Raw genomic sequence first — 25207 nt, 5'->3', positions numbered from 1 at the left:
AAGTTTTAGTGTCTCCATAGTCTAAGAGCCATAGTTTTTTCAGTTTTTGGGCGATTATCTTGAGTAGGGTCTCATTTTTTGCGGGATGAGATGACGGTTTGATTGGCACTATTTTGGGGTGCATATGACTTTTTGATCGCTTGCTATTACACTTTTTCTGACATAAGATGACAAAAAATGGCTTTTTTTACACCGTTTTTATTTTTTTACGGTGGTCACCTGAGGGGTTAGGTCATGTGATATTTTTATAGAGTCGGTCGATACGGACGCGGCGATACCTAATATGTATACTTTTTTTTAAATTTATGTAAGTTTTACACAATGATTTCATTTTTGAAACAAAAAAAATTATGTTTTAGTGTTTCCATAGTCTAAGAGCCATAGTTTCTTCAGTTTTTGGGTGATTATCTTAAGTAGGGTCTCATTTTTTGTGGGATGAGATGACGGTTTGATTGTTACAATTTTGGCGTACACGTGACTTTTTTGATCACTTTTATTACCTTTTTTTGGGAAGTAAGGTGGGCAAAATTTCAATTTCATCATAGTTTTTTATTTTTATGGCGTTCACCGTTCGGGTAAAGTAACATGACCGTTTTATAGATCAGGTCGTTACGGACGCGGCGATACCAAACATGTGTAGGGAATTTAATTTTTTTCATTTTAATCAGTAATAAATGTGTTTTTTGATTTTTACTTTTTTTTCACTTTTTTTTTTACCCAGACCCACTTGGTTCTTGAAGATCCAGTGGGTCTGATGTCTGTATAATACAGTACAGTACTCTATATAGGGTACTGCACTGTATTTTACTTACACTGAACAGATCTATGCCTTCATCACAGATCTGTTCAGCACCATGGACAGCAGGACGCCTGAGAAGGCGTCCTGTTGCCATGGGAACCTTCCCCGTCTGCCACAACTTCGCAGACGGGGTAGGGTGAGGACAGGGCTGGCGGGGGGCTGTCTGGGAGCTCTCTCCCTCTCCCATCGGGGGGCTGCAAAGGCACAGCAGCCCCCCGATCAGAGAGGGAGGGAGCTCCCTGAGCTGTTAACCTTTTCCATACAGCGGTCCGTACGGACCGCTGTATGGAAAGGGTTAAATGGCTGACATTGAATTGACCTGCGGTTTGTTTCGATTGTGGACATGGGGGGGGTCACGGGACCCCCCCGCGCATTTAGCCGAGGTACCTGCTTAATGATTTGAGCAGGCACCTTGTTCCGATCACAGCCGGCCGGGCGGCAGTGATCGGAACAACACATGACGTACCGGTACGTCATGTGTCCTTAAGGACTCGGGAAACATGCCGTACCGATACGCCATGTGTCCTTAAGGGGTTAAATGCACGCCGCTCCTTCTCACTAGCGGCTCAGTACAGCAGCAGTGCGGACGCACGCTTTCAATTTAGGAGCACTTTGTCGCCCACCACCTACCACCTTACCTGCAACAAGCGGCACCAGGTATCTCTCTACACAACACCACCGTTTTTCTGCATATTCTTTTCTTTTTTTCTTTTCTGCCTTATTATGTTGTCACATGTACGCTGAACTCCAATCAAATCAATACACTTAGTATGCTTTTTATAACGTCATCTCACTACTACCAAAAGTTCATTATATGTATATATATATATATATTTCTATAATGTCACCTGCCTACCACTTACGGTTGATTTCACACATACCAGGTAATCCCCTATACTATACCCAGTCATCTAACTACTATTACCCTTCTTCCCTACTTTGCCTGGAGTCTTCAGAACTGTAAGACCCCTTTCACACGGGTGAGTATTCCGCGCGGGTGCAATGTATGACGTGAACGCATTGCACCCGCACTGAATCCGGACCCATTCATTTCTATGGGGCTATGTACATGAGCAATGTTTTTCACGCATCACTTGTGCGTTGCATGAAAATCGCAGCATGTTCTATATTCTGCGTTTTTCACGCAACACAGGGCCCATAGAAGTGAATGGGGTTGGGTGAAAATCGCATCACATCTGCAAGCAAGTGCTAAGGAGACTATGTGAATAAATAGGGATGAGCCATTTACTCTTTTATTTTCCATTAGAACATGGTTATAATGGATAATAATAGCATTCTATAATACAGAATGCTAAGTAAAAGTCCATTGAGGGTTAAAAAAAAATTACTCACCTCATCCACTTGATCGCGCAGCCGGGTCCTCTTCTTTCTTTCTTCTTGCAGAACCTGCAAAAGGACCTTCGCTGACATTATTGCGCTCACCACCGAACAACGCAATCGCAGACAAAACTGACTGAAATTGCGTGTGCACCCGCATGGCATCCAGCCCTCACCCGCGACGCCTGTGTGAAAGAGGCCTATGTTTTACAGTAATTCACGGTGGAGGGCGTGATTGCATGCTAGGGGCCCAAGTAAATTCTTACCCAGGGTCCAATCAATATCAAAGACGGCCCTGGGTATTATTACTATGGAAGGGGCACAATGTGGATTATTACTGTGAAAGGGGCACAGAAAGGGCACAATGTGGGCATAACTAAACAACCAGCCAGAGCAATACTACTGTGAGGGGGGTACAATTTTTTTTTAAGTATGGGAGGGGAGGGGGGGTTTGCCATAAAAAGGAGCCACCCGGGTGCCCAACACCCTACCCGCCACTGCCACACACTCCTGTACAATAGGCACACCTGAGGGTAATAGCAGAGCCTGCGCACTGCGGCCGCTTCCCGCGCGTTCCCTCAGGTGCTGGCGTGAGGTAACGGGAGCGCGCTCAGCCGTACAACGCGTGCGCGCATGGGGGTGAGCCTGGCTGATGTCGGGAGCGCGCCGGAGATGCCACTGGTCTGAGCTGAAGCTGCAGAGGCGGCGGAGCGAGCGCTCGGGAGGAGAGAGCAGCATCTACACCCGGCGGCAGCATCTTCCCGTCCAGCAGTGCAGGTAAGATGTCTGTCGGTGGGGGGGAGCCGAGCTGTCACTGCACTGGCAGTTCTTCCCTCTCGGGACTGATGTGCTGCAAGGCAGCCGATGCATTGCTGCAGTAATCGCTGTATTCCGCTGAGCTCCGACTTCCCGTTCTGTCAGACCAGCCGCGGATCGGGAAGTTTAATGACAGCTCTCCGGGTGACCCCGCCACCCTATTCATCCATGCCCATAGGAAGTTCAGTAATGGACGTGCCCACTGTGCACATTAATCCTGGCTGATCGATCGCTGCTGCTCTCACATCTGATGAGACTAGATTTCCTAAGGGGGTATTGACTGGCATTAGGGCAGCCATCCGGCCCTGCCTATAGATCACCTAGTGTGCACTTAGCCATGCCCAGGCCCCATGCCAGGGGGTCCCTGATGTATTAACTGGCCAATAACATGGAGATCCTGGTGCCAGCTGCCTTGCTGGCGGACGATTGGCATATACTTCTGCTGTGGGTCCAGTGGAAGCTGTCCAAGGCATCACCTACGGTAGAGGAGCTGCAGTTTGGCCGTACATTTGCTGTAGTTGCTCATTGTAGATGTAGCAGAGCTGAGTTTGTCACTTGCCTAACACTGCATTATGTTAGCGGATGGGGTTCTTTTTTATATTTGCAGCTTAGGCCACTTCCACACCAGCACATTACAGAATCATTGATGGAGGTGTGAATCCGGGAGGCCACGACTTGTAAGGCCACGTTCACACAGTCAGTATTTGTAATCCAGAGAAAAAGTATAATGGACAGATTTGTGCCCCACTGGTTCTGGCTTACAAATACTGATAAAGACCTGACCGTCTGGAAGCGGCCCAAGGCTTCATGCGCACGACCATATTTTCCATCACGGATAGCACGCTGACCCATTCGTTTATAGGGGCCTTGCACACATCCGTATTTGTTGTATATGCGTGCGACAGTTCCTCAAATTCTAGAACCTGTTCTGGTCCATGTTGCAGACAAGAATAGACCTTTCTATTAGGGCTCATGCACACGACCGTATGTTTTTTCTGGGTTTTGTTGCGGATCCATTGTAACGATGCCTATCCTTGTCCGCAAAACAGACAAGAATAGGACATGTTCTATTTTTTTGCGGAACAGACTTGCGGACATTGAAATGAATGGTTCCGCATACAGGCCGCTAAAAAAAGTGGAAACGGGCAAAAAATACGTTTGTATGGAAGAGCCCTTAATGGGAGTGAGAATAATACTCAGTGCACTCGTATTTAGCTCCTCCATTGTTTGCGGACCAACATACGGACGTGGCTGCACGCATGAAGGCCTGTTTCACACTGCCATTGGAGCATTCCGGCAGGCTCATAGAATTCTGGGAATCGGTTCACAGCCGTATGTGTCTGGCCGATTCATAGCATATTTGCCGGATTTCGGCCGTATATAGTTAATGGGGCCGTTTGGCATTCTGGCAGATTGTTCCCGAGGGGAAAAGCCTGATGGATCTGTAAACACTAGTGTGAACGTGGCCTAAGGCTTTCTGTGCAGTAGTTCAGTACCCGGCTACATGGACTGCACTACTTACGGACCAGGACAGGACCAATTTATTAGATTATAGGACCTCTGCTAGTTCTAGTTTAATGCATATTAACAAACAAAAAACTTTGCCCTCTTTATAGTTATGACCTGGAGCCCCAACTTGGGCTATGGATCTGTACAGTTCCACTTAGGCTACTTTCACACTTGCGGCAGGGTGATCCGGCAAGCAGTTCCGTTGCCGAAACTGCCTGCCGGATCCGGCAAAACGTGTGCCATCTGATGGCATTTGTAAAACTAATCAGGATCCTGATCCGTCTTACAAATGCATTGAAATGCCGGATCCGTCTTTCCGGTGTCATCCGGAAAAACGGATCCGGCATTTATTTTTTTTCACATTTTTTAGACCGGAAGGACGGATCCGGCACTAATACATTCCTATGGAAAAAAATGCCGGATCCGGCATTCAGGTAAGTGTTCAGTTTTTTTTGGCCGGAGATAAAACCGTAGCATGCTGCGGTATTATCTCCGTCCTGACAAGTCAAAAAGACTGAACTGAAGACATCCTGATGCATCCTGAACGGATTGCTCTCCATTCAGAATGCAGTACCCTTAATGGTTGATGGCTCTGCCTTAGGCCTCATTCACGCAACCATATCTGTTTTTGCAGATGAGCAAAATACGGATGCTGTCTGTGCTGCATCTGCATTTTTTACGGACTGGCCTTGGTCCGCATTTTGCGGACAAGTATAGGACACCCTATTGCGGAACGGATATATGAATGTGGATAATCCCTGTGCTTTCCACATCTGTATGTCCGTTCCGCAAAAAGATAGAATGTGTCTGCAAAATGCAATCCACAAACCCAATGGGTTGGCAAATAAAATGAGGACGGAACGCGGACCTCATCCATATTTTCCAGATCCGTGATTTGCGGACCACAAAACGGATACGGTGTGCATGGGTCCTTACAAATATCAGTGTTCCTGCTTATTTACTTAGTGGCTCTATAAGGGTATCACTAAGTGCCACGGGGGGCTGTGCCGTGCCCTTAAATGTCTCTGTGTATGAAGCACGGAGTACAGTGCTAATGATTTGCATCGAGCCCAGCAAGGACATGACGGGTAATGTCTCCATGAGCGGTAGCGCTTGTCAGTTATATACCGACGTGGCGCAGCCTCTCGTCTGTGTGCCTCCTTTGGTATAAATACCGGGCGTTACATTCCCAAATATCATTAAAGCAAAAACAATTCCTGAGGTTTTCCTTCAGAAGTGACCGGTGAGATGTTACACATGACGGTGGGACGAGTGGCCTCTAATCACACCCCTTCTAGTGACCAGGGGGTACATTTCTACCACTGCGCGTGGCAGTTCTAGAAAACCTGCGGTATGCCATCGTGTGGCGTGTAGCTTTCATCTCTGCGTGTTCTACATTCATTGGATTGACACCTACTGCCATCTCATCTTTTAGGGCTCATGCACTTGACCGTAGTCTTGGTACTCATCTGATCTGCATTTTTGGCGATTTGCAGACCGCAGAAACGGCGTGTGTGAATATAAATGACATTAGATAAGTGCAATGCTGCCATCTGTACACATGACAAGTTACGATATTTCATGTACTACATATACAGTCATTTCTGACGTGTAGAGATGAGTTTGTCACGTGCCCTGCCGGGTTTAATAACTGCTTCTTTCTATAGATTATTATATAGGGGTAGTCCCATTTCTGGCATCCCTCGCAAGTAGCGGAATTGGCCAGTGTTTTTTGCCGCCAAGAGGAAGGCATTTCGCTGCAGAGGAAACGTAGTAATAATGGCGGCCATGCAGGTAAATGGCAACAGGGGCTGTTCTCATTGAGAAGGCAGGATTTGGTGCAGACGTAAGGGCATGTTCACACAGCAGATTTTTCACGGGGATTTACTGTGCATTTTCCCTCCCATTGTCATTTAGTGGGAATCCAGTCTGCCAGTCATTAAATAGGGCTAATCTGTGGTTGGATCCATGGCATTTAGACGACAAATCTTCAGCAGTAATCTCAGGATCAGTCTCGGATTTACCCTGCGGATGCTATAGTCAATACACATTGGATTTTCTTTTTTTGCTGGTGTGTGAACATATGTTAATGTGGATACAGGTTCATCTTCATCAGATCGGTGGGGGTCCTACCGCTGGGAACCCCACCGATCACTAGAACAGGGGCTGCATAGAAATGAATGGCGTGGTGTCACTTTTTTCTCCGTCCATTTCAGGGGGGGGGGGGGCTCCATGGGGTATGGTATCGGTGGGGATCCCAGTAATAAGACCCCAACCAATCTGATCCTGTGGATAGAGGATAACTGTCTGTAACCGGAATACCTTTTTACACACATCAGCAGCAGCTCAGATCTCTCCCCTGTTGTGCGGGATTTCTGCATTGAATCAGTATAAGGGTGACCGTGTGAAGCCCGTGCTGTGGACCGCAAATTGCGGTCCGCAATGCACGGGCACCGTCTGTGGTGAAGCTGCATGGGGATCGCAGACCCATTCACTTGAATGGGTCCGCAATCCGTCCGTTCCGCAAAAAGATAGAGCAAGTTCTATATTTTTGCGGTGCGGAGGCACGGAACAGGACCCCAGGAAGCACTCCATAGTGCTTCCGTAGTGTTCTGTGCTTCCGTTCCGGATTTACGGACCCATTGAAGTGAATAGATCCGCATCCGTGATGCAGAATGCACAGGGAACGGTGCTTGTGTATTGCGGAGACGCAAATGCGGTCCGCAATATGGCAACGGGCAGCACACGTTCGTGTGAATGAGCCCTAAGTAAAATGTCTCATACTGAAGCCCAGGCTATTTAGCTCACAGAGGATTGCCTAGTCTCAGGCAGGATTTCCAGTCTCTAGATGTAAAGAAGAATGGTCCCATTCAGTGCCAGCAAGCAAAGATATTTAAAATAGCAAGGAACGGCAGCATATGCTTTGTTGTACTTATGCTCAGATATAGAGGTCTACACCCTTCTTTGAGACCTCCCTCCATTAATTAAAACTTAGAACCGTTGCAAAGAGCGTCTAACGCACTGGTGGACTAAATGCATCCATTTCTTACGTGGCCACCCATAAATAACCACACCAGTCATTAGTAACCACGTCAGAGCGTCCACAGCCATGATAGCTGGGGTTAGAGAAGGCTGAAGGGCTTTATTCTAAGAATGGTTGTCCAGAACAAGTGCTCGTTCATAAAGCTAAAGGACATTCTCAGCTTTGGTTCTTCTACACTAAACAACCCTTATTAGATAGGTTGTGTGATCGGAAATCATAGGTCGCTTTCAGTCAGTGTTTGGTCAGTGTTTCATCAGTGATTGTGAGCCAAAGCCAGGTTCAAAAACGCAGAACAGGCACAGATCTTTCCATTACACCTTATCTCTGTGGTGGCTCCACTCTTGGTTTTGGCTCCCAATCACTGATCAAACACTGAGTGTGTGAAAGCAGTCTTAGGGCTCGTTCACACAAACGTAATTTGCGTACCGTATACGGAACCATTCATTTCAATGGGTCCGCAAAAGATGCGGATAGCACTTTGTGTGCTGTGCGCATCCGTTGCTCCGTTTCCTGGCCTCGTTTTGCGGACAAGATTAGGCATCTCTATAATGGGCTCCTGTTCCATTCCGCAAATTGCTGAAGGCACACAGGCGGCATCTGTTTTTTGCGGATCCGCAATTTGCGGACTGCAAAAAAACGGCACGGTCGTGTGAACGAGCCCTTATGCTGAGTTTATACTTCAGTTATTTGGTAAGGGTACTTCAGTTCATTCCCTCTTAGGTTTTTTGGACAGAGAAAATACTGTAGCATGCTGCAGTTTTGTCTCCGGCCAAAAATACTGATCACTTGCCGGCATTAATTTACATTGAAGTGTATTAGTGCCAGATCCGGCATTAAGTGTTCCGGCAAAACAGATCTGGCATGTGCAGACCTTTAAAAATGCAAAAAAAATTTATACCGGATCCGTTTGTCCGGATGACACCGGAGAGAAGGATCCAGTATTTCAATGCATTTGTCAGACGGATCCGCATCCGGGTCCGTCTGACAAATGCCATCAGTTTGCGTCCGTATTGACGGTTCCGGCGGGCAGTTCCGGCGATGGAACTGCCTGACGGAACCCTCTGCCGCAAGTGTGAAAGTAGCCTTAGTTATTTCCATTAGTTAATTGGGGCAAAACCAGCGGTGAAGCCTACTCAGAGAGAAGGTATATTGGAAAGATGTCCTCCTGTTCTGTGTTTTTGACCCACAGTAACTGATGGAAATAACGTATCCGATAACTGAAGTGTGACCTGACCTTAGTATCCATAGTAAGTGTACTGGAGGAATGATTTTGTGACCCCTGTTTGCTGGAGGGAGCAGGTTGGGGTTGTTTCTGGAGCGTGTTGAGGGCACTGTGAGGAGACATCTGTGGTCAGGTGCACACCAGCAAGGCCTCTAGCAGAGTACATTTCTTCTTGTGTCTTGTCTTAATGTAAAATAAGACATTTGATGCATCCGTTCAATGTATTCTATTGTCCAGTGTTACAGTAACATCTCGTGTGTCAGGATACCTACTCTAGCTGCTGGATGACAGTCCCACGATGCACAAGTAGATGGAAGGCAAATGGCAACAGAGCCGTCCCTATACATTTTACATAAGTACTCCATCTGATATGTAAATGAAGTCTCCTGGGGCTCTACCAGTTCTGAGCTGTATATACGTACCTCTCTGTCACCATGGAGGCAGATGTGATGTAAGCGGAGACAGCCGAACACGCGGAAACACTGGTATTATGACCCCCTGCTCCAGAAACAGGTGTAAAAGAAGTCGCAAACCCTGACTTTTCGAAAGCCATTGCACCAAAATGTAGGCTCAAGCGGTGTTTCTATGCCGCCCCCAGTGCCTTCTGAAGTGGTAGCTGGGGTAGGTTTCAGTCTAAGCACACGGAACGCCGGAGGATGGCGTCTGCACCTCGTCATAAATCCAGTGCAGGGAATATCATAGACCAGCGGAAATTGATGGTGTATGATTAAATGACCCCTAATGTAGTCAAGCTGTTTATATATTATGTATCTATTCTAAAGTGCCATAGTAAAAGGATCCATTAGTCTAGTGGAAGGCGATCTCTACCCCTCCAAAAGGTTTGTAAGGCTCTGTCCGGGGGACTGGTGGAGATCCTGCTGCGCGCAGCCGCCGCTAGTGTGTCACTAGATGTACCAGCACTGTGGAGATTAAACTAGACTAGTATTCTTCAGAAATATCAAAAAGTACAGAGCTGGTGAGAAATGACATGTGTAGTAATTGGTCATGCATGTATTGTTACTGTAGTATTCTTAGAACAGTGGTTTTTCAACACCCATAGAGATTCCTGAATAAATATTATACCTAGTGCATGCTGTATTTTGACAAAAATGGACAAACACAACACACGCCATGCAAAAAACACTTTGAAATGAAATTTAGTAATTCACTATAGACCTTAAAGGGGTTGTCCACGCCTTTGCTTTTGAAGGACTGTCCTCCAGACAGACCATAAATATCAGATCAGTGGCAGTCTGACTCTCCACATTCCTGCCGATCAGCTGTTTCCGAGTAGCTCCAGTGACAGAAGTCAGCGCCAGAACTACACAGCTCTGTCCAGGGGCTACGTCCCGTTGATCAGATATTGGTGGCCTATCCTGACAGTAGGCAATCGATAGTAACAGTCTGGACAACCCTTTAAGGTAACATCTGGCTGCATGAAAAAAATTAAGAACAAATGCAGCTAAAAAAAAAAAAATGAAAAAAATTTGTCTCTTGGATCTTTGTTTTTGACTCAGACTACAAGTTATAGAGGTGGTCCCAAGAAGCAGTTCTGTATTTGCCTAGGGCGGCAGTGTTTAGGGGTGAAATCTCAAGCTAAGTGCTGACTTTTTATGTACGTAATAATATGAGCATGCTGTATAGTCTTAAATCTGCATAATGTGTATCCTGTAAAAGGGGTTGTCCGGGTTCAGATTTTCACCCAGGCAGCCCCCCTGGCTTGAGCATCGGAGCAGTTCATACTCCGATGCTCTCCTTTGTCCTGCGCTAAATCTCGCAGGGTAAAGGCATTTTCAGGAGTTCCGGTGACGAACCGGGCTCTTAATGGGGCTGCCAGGAAGCCCGGTGACGTCACTGGCACTGATGGGTGGGCTTTAGCGCTGCCCTAGCCAGTAAAACTGCTAGGGAAGCGCTAAAGCACGCCCATCAGAGCCGGTGACATCACCAAACACACTGCCGGGTGGAAGCTTCTGCCCGGCAGTGTGTTATTTTAAACAAAAGAGCCCGTGCCCTACGCGATCTAGCGCAGGGCAAGGGAGCACATCGGAGCATGAGATGCTCGCATCAGGGGGGCTGCCTGGGTGAAAATATGGGTATGTCCGGGTTCAGCTCTAAACCCGGACAACCCCTTTAAAGATTTGTTGCAGATTTTCAAGTGCAGATTTTCGGTGAGATCCGTAGGGAAAAAATTCTGCCATGCATGATTTAAAATAGGTATATTCAGTCTGAGATCCTAGGACAGTACGAGTACAACCCATCTGAGCAGGGGAGCTGATGACATCCATGTGCCCTAATAGGACATATGGAAAGGGTTGTCTTAGTGATACAACTATTTTATACCTTAGGTAGAATAATTGCAAATATAAATCCTAAAATTATCATAAATGAGTGAATACCCTCCACTAATACTTTGCGGTGGCATATGTTGCTTTTATTACAGCAGAAAATATTTTTGAATAGTGATTATAAACTGTCTAATGTTGTTTTTTTCGATACAATAGAGGTCTATGCTCTGACGTTGGGCTTCCTTTTCTGTAGCTTTTCTTTGGCTTTTTTGGCTGTATTTTCTGTTATTGTCATTATGAAAGGTGAAATTTGTCTTTACCTACAACTTTATAACAGTATGACAATGGACAATTTTTTTTTAAAGTACATTTTTTGAGTTATTCATTATCCTCTACTTGAACTAGGCACCTGTACGAGTTGGAGAGAAGCGGCCACCAAAGCATAGTGCTACCACCACCATCGTTTAGAATAAACCATGTGTTTTTATGGCATGACCATGAAAATAGTTCTGGTCCTATGAGTTTGGTCAGTGATTTCCATCAGTGATTGTTAACCAAAACAAGGAGTGAATCTTTCACAAAGATAAGATATAATGAAAAGAATTGCACCTGTTTTGTGATTTTGACCCATTTCTGCTTTTGGTTCACAATCACTGATGAAAATCACTGATCAAACACTGACTAAGCACTGACTGTGTGAAAGCTGCCTAAGGCCTCTTGCAGACGAACCAGTTTTTTTCCGTTTGCATTCCGTGTGCATTCCATTTTCCGAATACGGACCGTATAGAGAACCATTCATTTCGATGGATCCGCCAAAAAAACGGAAGGTACTCCGTATGCCTTCCGTTTCCGTTTTTCTGTTCCGTTCAAAGATAGAACATGTCCTATTATTGTCCGCATAAAAGACAAGGATAGTACTGTTCTGTCAGGGGCCAGATGTTCCGTTCCGCAAAAAACGGAATGCACACGGACGTCATCCGTATTTTTTGCGGATCCGTTTTTTGCGGACCGCAAAATACAGAAAAATCCATACAGTTGTGCGCAAGAGGCCTAATGGAGAAAGAAAACCCTCTTATATGTAAATCCAAATACCTAAAAATGTATATTTTTGGAATGATGGATGTTTACAATCAAGGATACCAGTTCACAGGATACCCAAGCTGCATGTATTAGATCCACAGGTGACCAGATGGTTGTAAAACTGGTTGCTTAACACCATGTCCATGAAAAAAATCCAAAAGCCCTCAAAGATAAACATTGTTGGGTTTACTTTCCTTGAGAAGGCAGGTCAGACAGAAGTCAATGCTAAAAGAGTGACAGTTTCATAGTTTACTCTCCATCTGTATGTGATCTATGATGTCTGATTGTAGATATGTCAGAAGGTTCTTCAAACACAGTGGAGCTTGGGGAAGAGTTGATCCTGGTGAGTCCCATGACAGCCCTGCTAGGACAAACGAATGGTGCATGCAAATACCAGCCTCGGTCCTGGCCCGGCCTAAATAGACTGCACTGCACATGTGTCAATGGTGTACCGTAAGTGGTACACTCGGAAGAGAAGTTGAGAAGCTGCTCGCATGCTCAGTACAGTTCATCGAGAGGGTTGTTCTGCTGTGTATGTGCTGTTAGCTTGAATGAATGGTTCTGGTGTGGGATTTCAGAGCCAGGCAAGTTGACGCAGGGGAAGACTGGCCCTGTCAATCAAAGAAAAGAGAGGCGGAACGGGTAGGCCCTCATTTGCATAAGTGTTATAAGATAGACTTGGCAGCTAAAGATAATTGTATAATATGGGGAGCTAGCACCACCACTAGCTAGCACTGCGGGCAGTTTGTCAGTGAATTTAGGACTCCCTTTAAACCACATCTAAAGATATATATATTTTTTATAAGAGCTGGACATCCCCTTTAAACTAGGCAACAGTCCAAGCTTATTTTGAAGCCGATGGCAAACACATCACTTTAATACATTTTTCATGAGGCAGTTTGGAGAAATCTGTAATGAATGAAGAGTTTCCCTTCTAAAAATTAACTTGACATTTTGGACATACTGTATCATTTTCAGAGAAATGCACACATAATAGCTTTTTGCCCAGCAAGCTAACCCCTTGTTCTCCACAATATATTCTTGTAGTAAAACAGAAGCCCATTGTAGTCCAGAAATAAGATAATTGCTTATATGTCTGTCTGGTGTGAGGACGATATGTAACATATGCAGAGGTTACTAGTATACAGCCATCCGGGCTGCAGTGTTGTAGAAACCTTTGCCACGGAAAGGAATGGAGTTTGTGCTAAATACATAGAATTTTGCATTGCAGGCGGACTCGGATGGACCATACCACTGTGCTGTCCTCCTGTCTGTCTTTTATTTGTGTAGTTTGAAACCATTAGAAATCCCTTGGTAGATCCACGAGGAGAAAACACATAGCGCCTGATTTATCAAGGCCGGAGTATGCGCTGCCGGAGGAGGCATTTCATTTATGACAAAGCGCGGGTCTCGTCATTAATTAAATGCCTCCTACAGTAGTTAGTGTGCCAAACTGTAGTCTACTCCAGATCATTGCTGGCCTAGATTTCACTCATTTCCACCATTTTTTATGACGTAAATGATGATGAATGTGCCGGGACTGACCCCGCTCTCAGTATGCACCCATTTCGACGAGGGCATTGTGACTAGATCTGGTCACAGTGGTATTTAAAAAGTCACAAAATCGGGTTCCAAGTTTGAACAGGTTGTCTGTTTTCCTGTAACATTTTCTTTTTATTGAAAGTTTTCCATGTATCAGGCATAATCATTTCTTATGACAAAATACATTTCATTACAGTTGTATGCATACAACAACAGACATTGTATAGTTAATTAACAATCTAGAAAGGACCGTAGTCTTTATTAACAAACTTAGAGTCTGAGAATTAAATCACAAGATACATAGCATTAATATTCATGCATGGTATATGTAATATATGATTTTACATAAATGTTGTAAACATGTATATATTGTATGCCTTTTAATCTATCTAACAAAGATAAATGGGGGGGAGGGTAGGAAAAAAACTTAGGGCATGGGGGGTATCAGGGCTCAGTATATGAGCTTGACTCATGTGTTCTTATGTTTAATGTCAAGAGATGATTATAGAAACTTTAAGATAAAGTCATTTTTAATAAATGAGTTCCAAATATCCCAAGTTGTATGATAATGATGTAGCTTGTCTTCTCTCAGTAGTCTTGATTTCTCAAGATTGTGCAGTAAGTGCATTTCATTCAACCATTCTGGAATTGAGGGGGGTGATTTCTCTTTCCATAATCTAGGAATTAGGAGTTTAGAATTAGGTTGTCTGTTTTCCATGCGGGATGGCCATGGTAAACAAAGCCACAAAAAAATTATTACTACTCTAATAATCGACAATTACAATATTGAAATACACTATTCATATAAATTCATAATAAATATTTTATATAAAAGTATATGATAAAAACCTCATTTGCCACACTATGAATATAATAAGGGTAGCTTCACATCTACACTAAAGTAATCCGGTAGTGTGTTCTAGAGGAACAGACTACCGAATTTACTGTATTGGGCATAGCCAGACACCACCACACATGGACTCTCATTCACTGCAATGGGTCCAGCTGGGATCCAGCAGCTTTCTGGCTTAAATGCCATCTTTCTGCAGGAAAAATACTGCTGCATGTATTTTTCCGGGAGATAACTGGCGTTAAGGCCGGAAAGCTTCCAGATCCCATTAAAGTGAATAGGGATCCAGTGGTGCTCGGCATTGTCCGGCTATGCTGAATACGGTAACTTCATTAGCCGTAACAGACAACTGGGTTAGTCTAGCAAAGATGTGAACCTACCCTTACACATACATGCTGACCCACTCTCCCTACCTTAATCTTATCCATTATTTACTTATAGACCTATATTCGGAAATTTACAGAAGTAGACTGGCTATTCGCCCAAATCCCCCACGCTTTTTACACTCCCAAATATAAAAGTTTAGTGTTAACTGTACAGACACAAGTTTGACACATAGATACAGTGTCAGAACCCAGCTCGATACCTAAATACAGTACCAGAACTGATCTTTTTACATATATACAGTATAAGGACATCAAATCCAGATTACTACAAGAACCAAGTTTATTACTAAGGCTACTTTCACACCTGCGTTTGGTGCGGTTCCATCTTGGATCTGCACAGACGGATCCGCACCGATAATGCAAACGCTTGTATCCGTTCAGAACGGATCCGTTTGCATTATTCTTTTAAAAAAAAAGTCTAAGTCAAAACGGATCTGTCCTGACTTACATTGAAAGTCAATGGGGGACGGATCCATTTTCAATTGCACCATATTGTGTCAGTGAAAACGGATCTATCCCCATTGACTTACATTGTAAGTCAGGATGGATCCGTTTGCTCTGCATTGTCAGGCGGACACCAAAACGCTGCAAGCAGCATTTTGGTGTCCACCTCAAAAGCGGAACGGAGACCAAACGCAGCCAATCTGATGCATTCTGAACGGATCCTTAATTATTCAGAATGCATTGGGGCTGAACTGATCCGTTTTGGGCCGCTTGTGAGAGCCCTGAAACGGATTTCACAAGCGGACCCAGAAACGCCAGTGTGAAAGTAGCCTTAGATAATACTTTACCTGAACCAAGCTCATTACATAAATATTGTACCAGGAACAAGCTCAGTTCATAAATAAGGTACCAGGAACAAGCTCAGTACATAAATGTAGTACTAGGAACAAGCTCAGTATATAAATGTAGTACTAGGAACAAGCTCAGTACATAAATGTAGTACCAGGAACAAGCTCAGTACATAAATATAGTACTAGAAACAAGCTCAGTACATAAATATAGTACTAGGAACAAGCTCAGTACATAAATGTAGTAACAGAAACAAGCTCAGTACATAAATGTAGTAACAGAAACAAGCTCAGTACATAAATATAGTACTAGGAACAAGCTCAGTACATAAATATAGTACCAGAACCAAGCTTCATATAAGAACCCATCTCATAACATAAACACACACGGCCCCAGAACCGGACTCAGTACATAAATACTGTACTAGAACCAAGATCAGCACTAGGATTAATAGCAATTTCAGGTTAACCCTTGATATGTCAGTATTTGCCAAGTGAAACTATAGCTTCCTAGTATAATCTGAACAGTGATATGGTATAATGGCAGTTGTTGCTTCATAGACTAGAGCAGTATCACAAATCATCACTAAAGACTATACAACGAATCCAGTACTAATATGACACAGCCAGAGGGAGAATAAACAGTGAGAGCCACTGACGTCTTCTCTATTTGGAGTCATTTTCTGATATTGCTATATTGGTGCCCCACACCTATGGTACCACCCCACAAAAATGATAGGTCCATAAATAACACTCCTTTCAGATTGAGTACTCTGCTTTTCCAAAACACCAGCAAACAGGGGTTCAACATGAGAAACGCTAGTTTTTACCTAGTGGTCCCAGCAAGTTACCATTCTGTATTAATATGTGGAATTCCAAAATAAAATAACATGGTATGTGTAGTTAGGCCTCATGCACACGACCATTGTGTGTTTTGCGGTCCGCAATTTGCGGAACGGCACGGATAGCCATTGATATAACTGCCTATTCTTAACGGACAAGAATAGGACAGGTTTTATTTTTTTTGCGGACCACGGAACGGAGCAACGGATGCGGACAGCACACGGAGTGCTGTCCGCATCTTTTGCGGCCCTATTGAAGTGAATGGGTCCACATCCAAGCCGCAAAAACTGCGGCTCGGATGCGGACCAAAACAACGGCCGTGTGCATGAGGCCTTAATTAGAGTTTTGTTTATTGCGGTCATCACTTCATGGTGGACTCTAATGTAGAAATGATCCCACCGGTCTAGAAAATTCAATGTTGGCCTCAAGCTGGAAAGAAATGATTTAGATGTCCTTCACAGTACATGTGGTTTTGATGCATCTGATTTTACATTGTGATTATGTGTGTTGTATTCACTTTTGTCACGCGCAGCCCACCAAACAGTATTTAGGAGCTGTGGCTGTAACTTCTGAAAGTAGTGACCTTTATAGCAAGTGCGTATAGTTCTGATAAAATGTGCAAGGTGTTTTTTGTGACATGTGTGATACTGTATGTAGCTCTGCATTAATAGGATCCAGGTATAACCAGAGCACATATACCTGCTAGAGCATCTCTAGCTCTAGGAAACCTGTGAACAATCATGGGAGGTTTATGACTATGCCAATAGGCTTTAGGATGAATGGACCCAGATATCTCTGTAGGGTGGGGACTCAGATAAAACAAATTTTAGGGGAGGGATGAGTTATAACTTTAGTCCATAGAGTAGTCAGCATAACATGATCCAAAGTGGATGGGGGCCATAGGAAAAGGTTAGGATTTGGAGGCAGTTAACTGACCACCCAAAGGTACTGGCAGTTACAAGCTATGAGGTTATTAAAGATAGCACTATATGGTATTTTAGAAAATATTTAAAGACGAGGTGGCTAAAAGAATTCAACCCCAGTTTTGTCAGTATTGCCCACGGTGGCCTGGGTCATTGTAAGAAGAGGTTTCCTTTTTTCCAGCTTGTATTGGAATGCAGAGAGCAGCTCCCCTTTTTCTAAAAATGGCTAGAAGGGCGTTCTATTTTGAAGCAGCCACTTGTGTTCCAGAACTATAGGACCCTGAGCCGCCTTTCATTCTCATGTAAAACATTGTATGTCACATTGATGAGCAAGCAGCTTAATTGGTTAAAAGACGACAATATGAAGATTTGCATACGAATGTGCTCGCTGTGCTCTAATGTTGGCAGAAAAGGCTGACTACTGAGTGCAAACGTTTGCCAGTGAAAGTAAATGGAGGAGCTGTTTTTGTATTCCCTGCAGATGCTACCCAAGTGCAGATAACTTTCTCAGTACAGAGAGCTGCAGCCTCCTTGGGCTAGGTCAGTTCCACCAACCTTTTGTACCCCATGTCTGGCTTTGTAGCAAAAGATCAAGCTTTAGGCTACTTTCACACTTGCGGCAGAGTGATCCGGCAAGCAGTTCCGGCGCAATCTCCATGCAAACGGACAGCATTTGTAGACGGATACGAATGCGGATCCGTCTTACAAATGCATTGCAAGAACGGATCCGTTATATATATTTTTCACATTTTTACCAGTCTGTGCATGCATTGTATTTTTAATGCCGGATACGGCACTAATACATTTCAATGTAAATTAATGCCGGATCCAGCATTCCGGTAACTGATCCGGAATTTCGGACAGAGATAATACTGCAGCGTCCAAAAAACGCCGTCCAGTGACTGAACTGAAGACATTCTGATGCATCCTGAACGGATTTCTCTCCATTCAGAAAGCATTAGGATAAAACTGATCAGTTCTTTTCCGGTATTGAGCCCCTAGGATGGAACTCAGCGCCGGAAAAGTACCCTTACAAATTCATATTAAATCGTACAAAATCATGCAATGCAAGGACTGAAACTTTATGCAGGTGCTCTAAACCCTCCACAGTAAGCACTTATTATTCACTCGTCTTTTTAAAATGTTTTTAAAAATTTCCGTATCTTTTTATTTTCCTCCATCCTGTGATCCCTTGTCTGGAAAGCTTTGATTGGAAAACAAGGTTGGTCCCTCATGTTGAAGGTTTGTCTAATGTCAGGCACTCTAGCGAGCAGAAAAGGGTCTGAATAGCTATGCTGAAGTAAGAGCGAGACAAGAATAAAAGCCATTAGCCTGGTGAAGGCTGGGGAATACTGTGGGAGGCCATGAGCTATGACTCTGGAACCCTGTGCAGTGGGCTCGCTATTCTAACAATGCAGCATACATCATTTTGTCCGCTAATATTTCTCATGCTTTCTCACACTCTTTCGGCCCAGGCCTGGGACACAACTTTTTGTCCGGAGCGATAAGGACAAACAATGATTTCTTTTCTTTTGTTCCGGCAGCACAGCATGCTGTTGGGTTCTGCCACTTTACACTTGTAGGTATGCGTCTTGAAGGAACTACATTGTCGCTCTTAGGTTTAGTGCCAGTCAGTGGTCTGAGGAGATGTCCATGAATATCTGTGTGTCAAGTCCTCTACTTCTGTCACACATTTTTCTGTCATCACGGTCAAGTTACAGACTTGCTCAAATCTCTATCGGGAGGACCTGTAACAATATTCCGTGAGGTAGATTAAAGCTGGCCGCTGCTTTTTGTCCGCTCCTTAAAGGCTGGGGTAAGCCTTTTCATTTATTTACCTCAAAAGAAAAGGGCCAGGGGAAGAAGAAGAAAAAAAAAATGAACAAAGACTGTCTGTTTTGTGTGTCCCACTTGCTGGGCTGTTGTCTTTCCCCTTTTCTCTGGAGGAAGGGTAGAGTTGGGTCAAAGTTGAAGAAAACTGAAAGAACATTGAAGCCTGACTGTTGAAATCTGAATGATATGGTCTGAGTGCGAGTGTGTGCGTTCACTGGAATTTTTCAAGCGGTGGGTACGCGAGGTGACAGATGGCACGGCAGTCTCATACAGAAATGCACGCTTCGTGTTTCACACCAAAATGAGCTTGTAATCAGATGAATGCCATTAGTAAACATCTTACATGCCGTCCAAGAGGAAGAGAAAATTGTGAAGAATATGAGGACAGCGCTGTAGATATGAGTGTCGGGGGCACCTTGTATGACCTCAGGACCCCAAAGGAGAACGCCCAGCACAAGTACCTACAAGAAAACATGACTGATTATACAACATCTGTAAGCCTGGTTGGCTGCAAATGGTTCTTTTTTTTCAGAGTTTCACCAATTTGAACAGTTAGGCTGGTTTCACACGGGCGTAGCGGGAAAAGATGCGGGTGCGTTGCGGGAACATGCGTGATTTTTCTGCGCAAGTGCAAAACATTGCAATGTGTTTTGCACGCGCGTGAGAAAAGTCGCCATGTTTGGTACCCAGACCCGAACCCGGACTTCTTCACAGAAGTTCGGGTTTGGGTTAGGTGTTGTGTAGATTGTATTATATTCCCTTATAACATGGTTATAAGGGAAAATAATAGCTTTCTTAATACAGAATGCATAGTACAATAGGGCTGGAGGGGTTAAAAAAATAAAAAATTAAAATTAACTCACCTTAATCCACTTGTTCGCGCAGCCCGGCTTCTCTTCTGTCTTCATCTGTGAGGAAAAGGACCTGTGGTGACGTCACTGCGCTCATCACATGGTCCATCACATGATCCATCACATGATCCAGCACCATGGTGATGGATCATGTGATGAGCGCAGTGACGTCACCACAGGTCCTTTTCCTACTGCACAGCAAAGATGAAGAAAGAAGAGAAGCCGGGCTGCGCGAACAAGTGGATTAAGGTGAGTTAATTATTATTATTATTTTTTTTAACCCCTCCAGCCCTATTGTACTATGCATTCTGTATTAAGAATGCTATTATTTTCCCTTATAACCATGTTTTAAGGGAAAATAATAAAGATCGGGTCCCCATCCCATTCGTCACCTAGCAACCGTGCGTGAAAATCGCACCGCATCCGCACTTGCTTGCGGATGCTTGCGATTTTCACCCAACCCCATTCACTTCTATGGGGCCTGCGTTGTGTGAAAAACGCACAATATAGAACATGCTGCGATTTTCACGCAACTCACAAGTGATGCGTGAAAATCACCGCTCATGTGCACAGCCCCATAGAAGTGAATGGGTCCGGATTCAGTGCGGGTGCAGTGCGTTCACCTCACGCATTGCACCCGCGCGGAAATCCCACCCGTGTGAAACCAGCCTACTGCATGCAGGTCATGGGTATTGACTCCTGTGTCAACCTCTGTCCAGGATTGATTTGCGGTATTGTTGGCTCAAAAAGTAGTAGCCTCTGTCTAGCTTTACCTATAGAGAGCCCGGTACAGCATGAAATGCTCCGATGCTCATATCAGGGGGGTTGCCTGGGTGAAAATGGGGATATGTCTGGGTTCAGCCCTGAACACGGACAACCCCTTTTAGGCATGGAGTCTATGCTAAAATGCCATCAGCAGCAGTGTAGTGTCCACCTCCCATTATTTTCAATGGGAGACCAGCACGGCTGTTAGCATGACCAGTGGTTTAAAGCCGTGACCATGCCAAAAAGGGGTATGTGCCTTCTTGTTGCAGTGTCCAGACAGAGGTTGCGGGAAACCACTGCATGTGTCCACTTGAGTTCTTGCTCCATTTGATGGGGCTAAACCACGAGCTTGTGGGTGTGAATTGTCTTTTTTTCTTTGCTCCATGATGTGTACGGTATAGTAAAATTGTTGTTAAAGGGAGTCTGTCACCACATTTCAGCATATTAGACCGATCAAATAGGGTTATATGATCCACCCAGAACTTAAAAACGGTACCTTTGTTGTAGAAAACGGACTTTTCTTTTAGCCGAAAATGAACTTATAAGGTTATGTTAATGAGCCCTCTCAAGTGCCCAGGGCGGTCTCTCAATCCTCAGAGCCCCAGGCAGCACCTCCTCAACGGCTCATAACCCCGCCCTCAGTGCGCCTCTGCTCATTAACATAACCTTATAAGTTCATTTTCGGATAAAAGAAAAGTCCGTTTTCTACAACAAAGGTACCGTTTTTAAGTTCTGGGTGGATCATATAACCCTATTTGATCGGTCTAATATGCTGAAATGTGGTGACAGACTCCCTTTAAAGGGAACCTAGAGAAAGTAAATTGTTTCAGGAGCAGCAACACAGACGGCTTATGAAGAGCAAAAGTGGTGAATACGCAACAGCTGGGCAGGGGAACGCAGATCCAAAGCGGTCCAATGGCATGTAGAAAGAATGGAGGGCCACAGCAGCGTCTCACCAGAAAACTTCTTTATTCAGGAACACTCCTTTCCACAAGGCATATAAAAAGTAGTTTACAGCAGCAACGTTTCGGCTACAAGTAGCTTGACAAAGGCTACTTGTAGCCGAAACGTTGCTGCTGTAAACTACTTTTTATATGCCTTGTGGAAAGGAGTGTTCCTGAATAAAGAAGTTTTCTGGTGAGACGCTGCTGTGGCCCTCCATTCTTTCTTTAAAGGGAACCTGTCACCGGGTTTTTATGTATAGAGCTGAGGACATGGGTTGCTAGATGGCCGCTAGCACATCTGCAATACCCAGTCCCCATAGCTCTGTGTGCTTTTATTGTGTAAAAAAACTATTTGATACATATGCAAATTAACCTGAGATGAGTCCTGTCACTGACTCATCTCACGTACAGGACACATCTCAGGTTAATTTGCATATGTATCAAATCGGTTTTTATACACAAAAGCACACAGAGCTATGGGGACTGGGTATTGCGGATGTGCTAGCGGCCATCCAGCAACCCATGTCCTCAGCTCTATACCCAAAATCCCGGTGACAGGTTCCCTTAAAGTGCAGCTGTACTACGTGGTGCAGGTATGTAGCATATTTGGTGCACCCTGGAATGACGTAGCATCTTTAGCATGCAGAACATCACCTGCAATATGTCACTGCCTCAGTGTTTCTCCATATTTCATCAGCAGGCAGCTATGGATATGACAGGGGTTTTAATGCTATCAGTGAGATTTTATTGCTGTAGCCGCTTATAAAGTCAATTCTTAATAGATTGAGGACCTGCTTTAGCATTTTTCTCTGCCTTTGTTTAAACACTGCAGTTTTACCATTTAAAGGGGTATTCCAGTTAGATTTTAGTTAATTCCAGAGAAAGCTGGACTCGGCCAGCTCCGGAACTCCTATAGAAATGAATGGAGCGACCACGCACATGTGCAACCTGATGCTCCGTTCTTTTCAGGAGGGCTGCAGGGGGCACAGGGACCTCATGATCTGTGGGGGTCTCAGCAGTAGTATCAGTTATCCATAACTTAATCTAACTGGAATACCCCTTTAAATGGTTCTTCCAGAAACAAAATATATATTTTAAGAAAAAAAAAAAAAAGCCATACTCACCTAATGGACCCCGAGCTGCTGTTGTATGAGCTCCGTCTGCCCCCGCTGCTCTCCACTTGGTGGTCCAGCGATGAGATGTCAGGTTAGGGCTAGCATTTCTTCCACATAACTCTGTACCCCTCCAGACATACTTCCTTACTACAGTATTGGAGCACAATAATGTTAATCTTTACGGGATAGCAGTTTATAGTAGAGCTTGGGAGACATCGTTAAAGTGACATATTTTACAATGGGACGTATCAAAAAAATATCCAGCTTTTGGCAGATGGTTTGTGTAAATTGAAGCTTCCGTCTTTACTTTAAATCTCGACAAATCCACGACTGAAGATGAGTGACGTTTGCTTGGCATGTCTTCGGCATTTTTGAGATTGATGTATTTGCAACTAAGTTATAGTCTACTGTACCAGTTGTAATATAGAATTTTGAATCTATCCTGTTTTCAGCTAAGGGCTCATTTACATGGGCCGATATATAGGCCAATGATTTGCATCCTTAGCAATCATCTTTGTTAAGTAGGGATGAACGATTGTTACTACGATCATTCATCCCCATACATATTCACTATTTGTCCTCCAGCATATCCTTGATTACAAAGGGCAATGTGCTGCCTACGCACAAAATGTTTTGTCAGCTGCAAAAACCATTGGGTTACCTGACAAACAAGCATTTTTCTCATTTCTTGGGTAATCAGCAGCACATTTTCCCAGGCCAGTTATTGAGAACAAGTGCTTGTAGGAAGCAGTGTTGATGTAAGATTGCAATCAGTGCATCCGTTTTTTTTAATTGTTCCAGTGCATCTAAATTGACATATTTTGCGCTTTTCTGTATATAAAAAAAATCATATTACTACAATATAACCCATTTAAACAGATTATTGGATGCTGTATTTGTTTATGTGAGCAAGGAGGAACAAGGGACTCAGGATCTCATGTTCTAGTGATTGATGGGGACCTTAGTCCTAGGGCCCGAATTGTCACCACTCCTGACATGCCTGTCTGTCTTAATAGCTTCATGCATTCCCCGTGTAATAACAATTCTGGAGCATCTATTCTTATGGCTCTATGTTGTGCCATTCATTTATTACTTGTACTAGATGTTATGACTGAATTATTAGAAGTCTGTAGTGAGGGTACAGAGGGGTGTTACCCAGTTGGGGGGAGGGGTATCTACACAGACTGACAATGGCAGCACTGATTGGATAGAGTCAGTCTGTGTAGGTACACCCACAACTGGTTACCTCCCCTCTGTACCCTTACTGCAGACTGCTAGCAATTCATTCATAATCTCTAGAATAAATAATACAGGAATGGCACTATATAGAGAGTTATATGAATAGATGTTCCAGAATTGTTATTACAGGGGGAATGCATGAAGCTATTAAAACAGGCATGTCAGGAGTGGTGACAGGTCCTCTTAAAGAGGACCTTTCACTAGTGTACAAACTAAAAACTAACTATATCTGTGGTCAGAGCGGCGCCCAGGGGTCCCCCTGCACTTACTAGTATGTCTGGGCGCCGCTCCGTTCGCCCGGTATAGGCTCCGGTGTCTGCGCTCCCTCTGTTGTACTGGACTGATTTTTTGTATGAGGCGTGTCCCTTGCTGCAGCGCTGGCCAATCGCAGCGCACAGCTCATAGCCTGGCTATTTGGCTATTTGGTCAGTTATTTGGCTATTTGGTCAGTTATTTCCATCAGCTTAAGGCCTCATGCACATGACAGGTTTTTTTTGCGATCCGCAAAAACGGGTTCCGTTTTTCCGTCATCCGTGACCGTTTTTTCATCCATGGGTCTTCCTTGATTTTTGGAGGATCCACGGACATGAAAAAAAAAGTCGTTTTGGTGTCCGCCTGGCCGTGCGGAGCCAAACGGATCCGTCCTGAATTACAATGCAAGTCAATGGGGACGGATCCGTTTGACGTTGACACAATATGGTGCAATTTCAAACGGATCCGTCCCCCATTTCAATGTAAAGTCAGGAGTTAATATACCATAGGATCGGCGTTTTCTCCAATCCGATGGTATATTTTAACTTGAAGCGTCCCCATCACCATGGGGAACGCCTCTATGTTAGAATATACCATTGGATTTGAGTTACATCGTGAAACTCAGATCCGACAGTATATTCTAACACAGAGGCGTTCCCATAGTGATGGGGACGCTTCTAGTTAGAATATACTACGAACTGTGTACATGACTGTCCCCTGCTGCCTGGCAGCACCCGAGCTCTTACAGGGGGCTGTGATCCGCACAATTAACCCCTCAGGT

At 44.3% G+C, this 25207-nt stretch overlaps 1 protein-coding gene across 13 annotated transcripts in view; it reads left to right on the top strand.

Annotated features, from left to right (window-relative positions):
• Positions 1-2793: 2793 nt before the first annotated feature.
• NRCAM (neuronal cell adhesion molecule) overlaps positions 2794-25207 on the top strand; it is a 191792-nt gene continuing 169378 nt past the window's right edge. For all 13 annotated transcript variants that reach the window (XM_040410906.1, XM_040410913.1, XM_040410857.1 and 10 more), the window contains exon 1: positions 2794-2914. The gene's annotated coding sequence lies outside the window, so the exon portion shown is untranslated. The remainder of the gene's footprint in view (positions 2915-25207) is intronic.

This window comes from Bufo bufo, chromosome 1, assembly GCF_905171765.1.
Source record: "Bufo bufo chromosome 1, aBufBuf1.1, whole genome shotgun sequence".
NCBI classification, from domain to species: domain Eukaryota; kingdom Metazoa; phylum Chordata; class Amphibia; order Anura; family Bufonidae; genus Bufo; species Bufo bufo.
The sequence above is the reverse complement of the archived record's forward strand: the minus strand, read 5'-3'. Positions and strand labels throughout refer to the sequence as shown.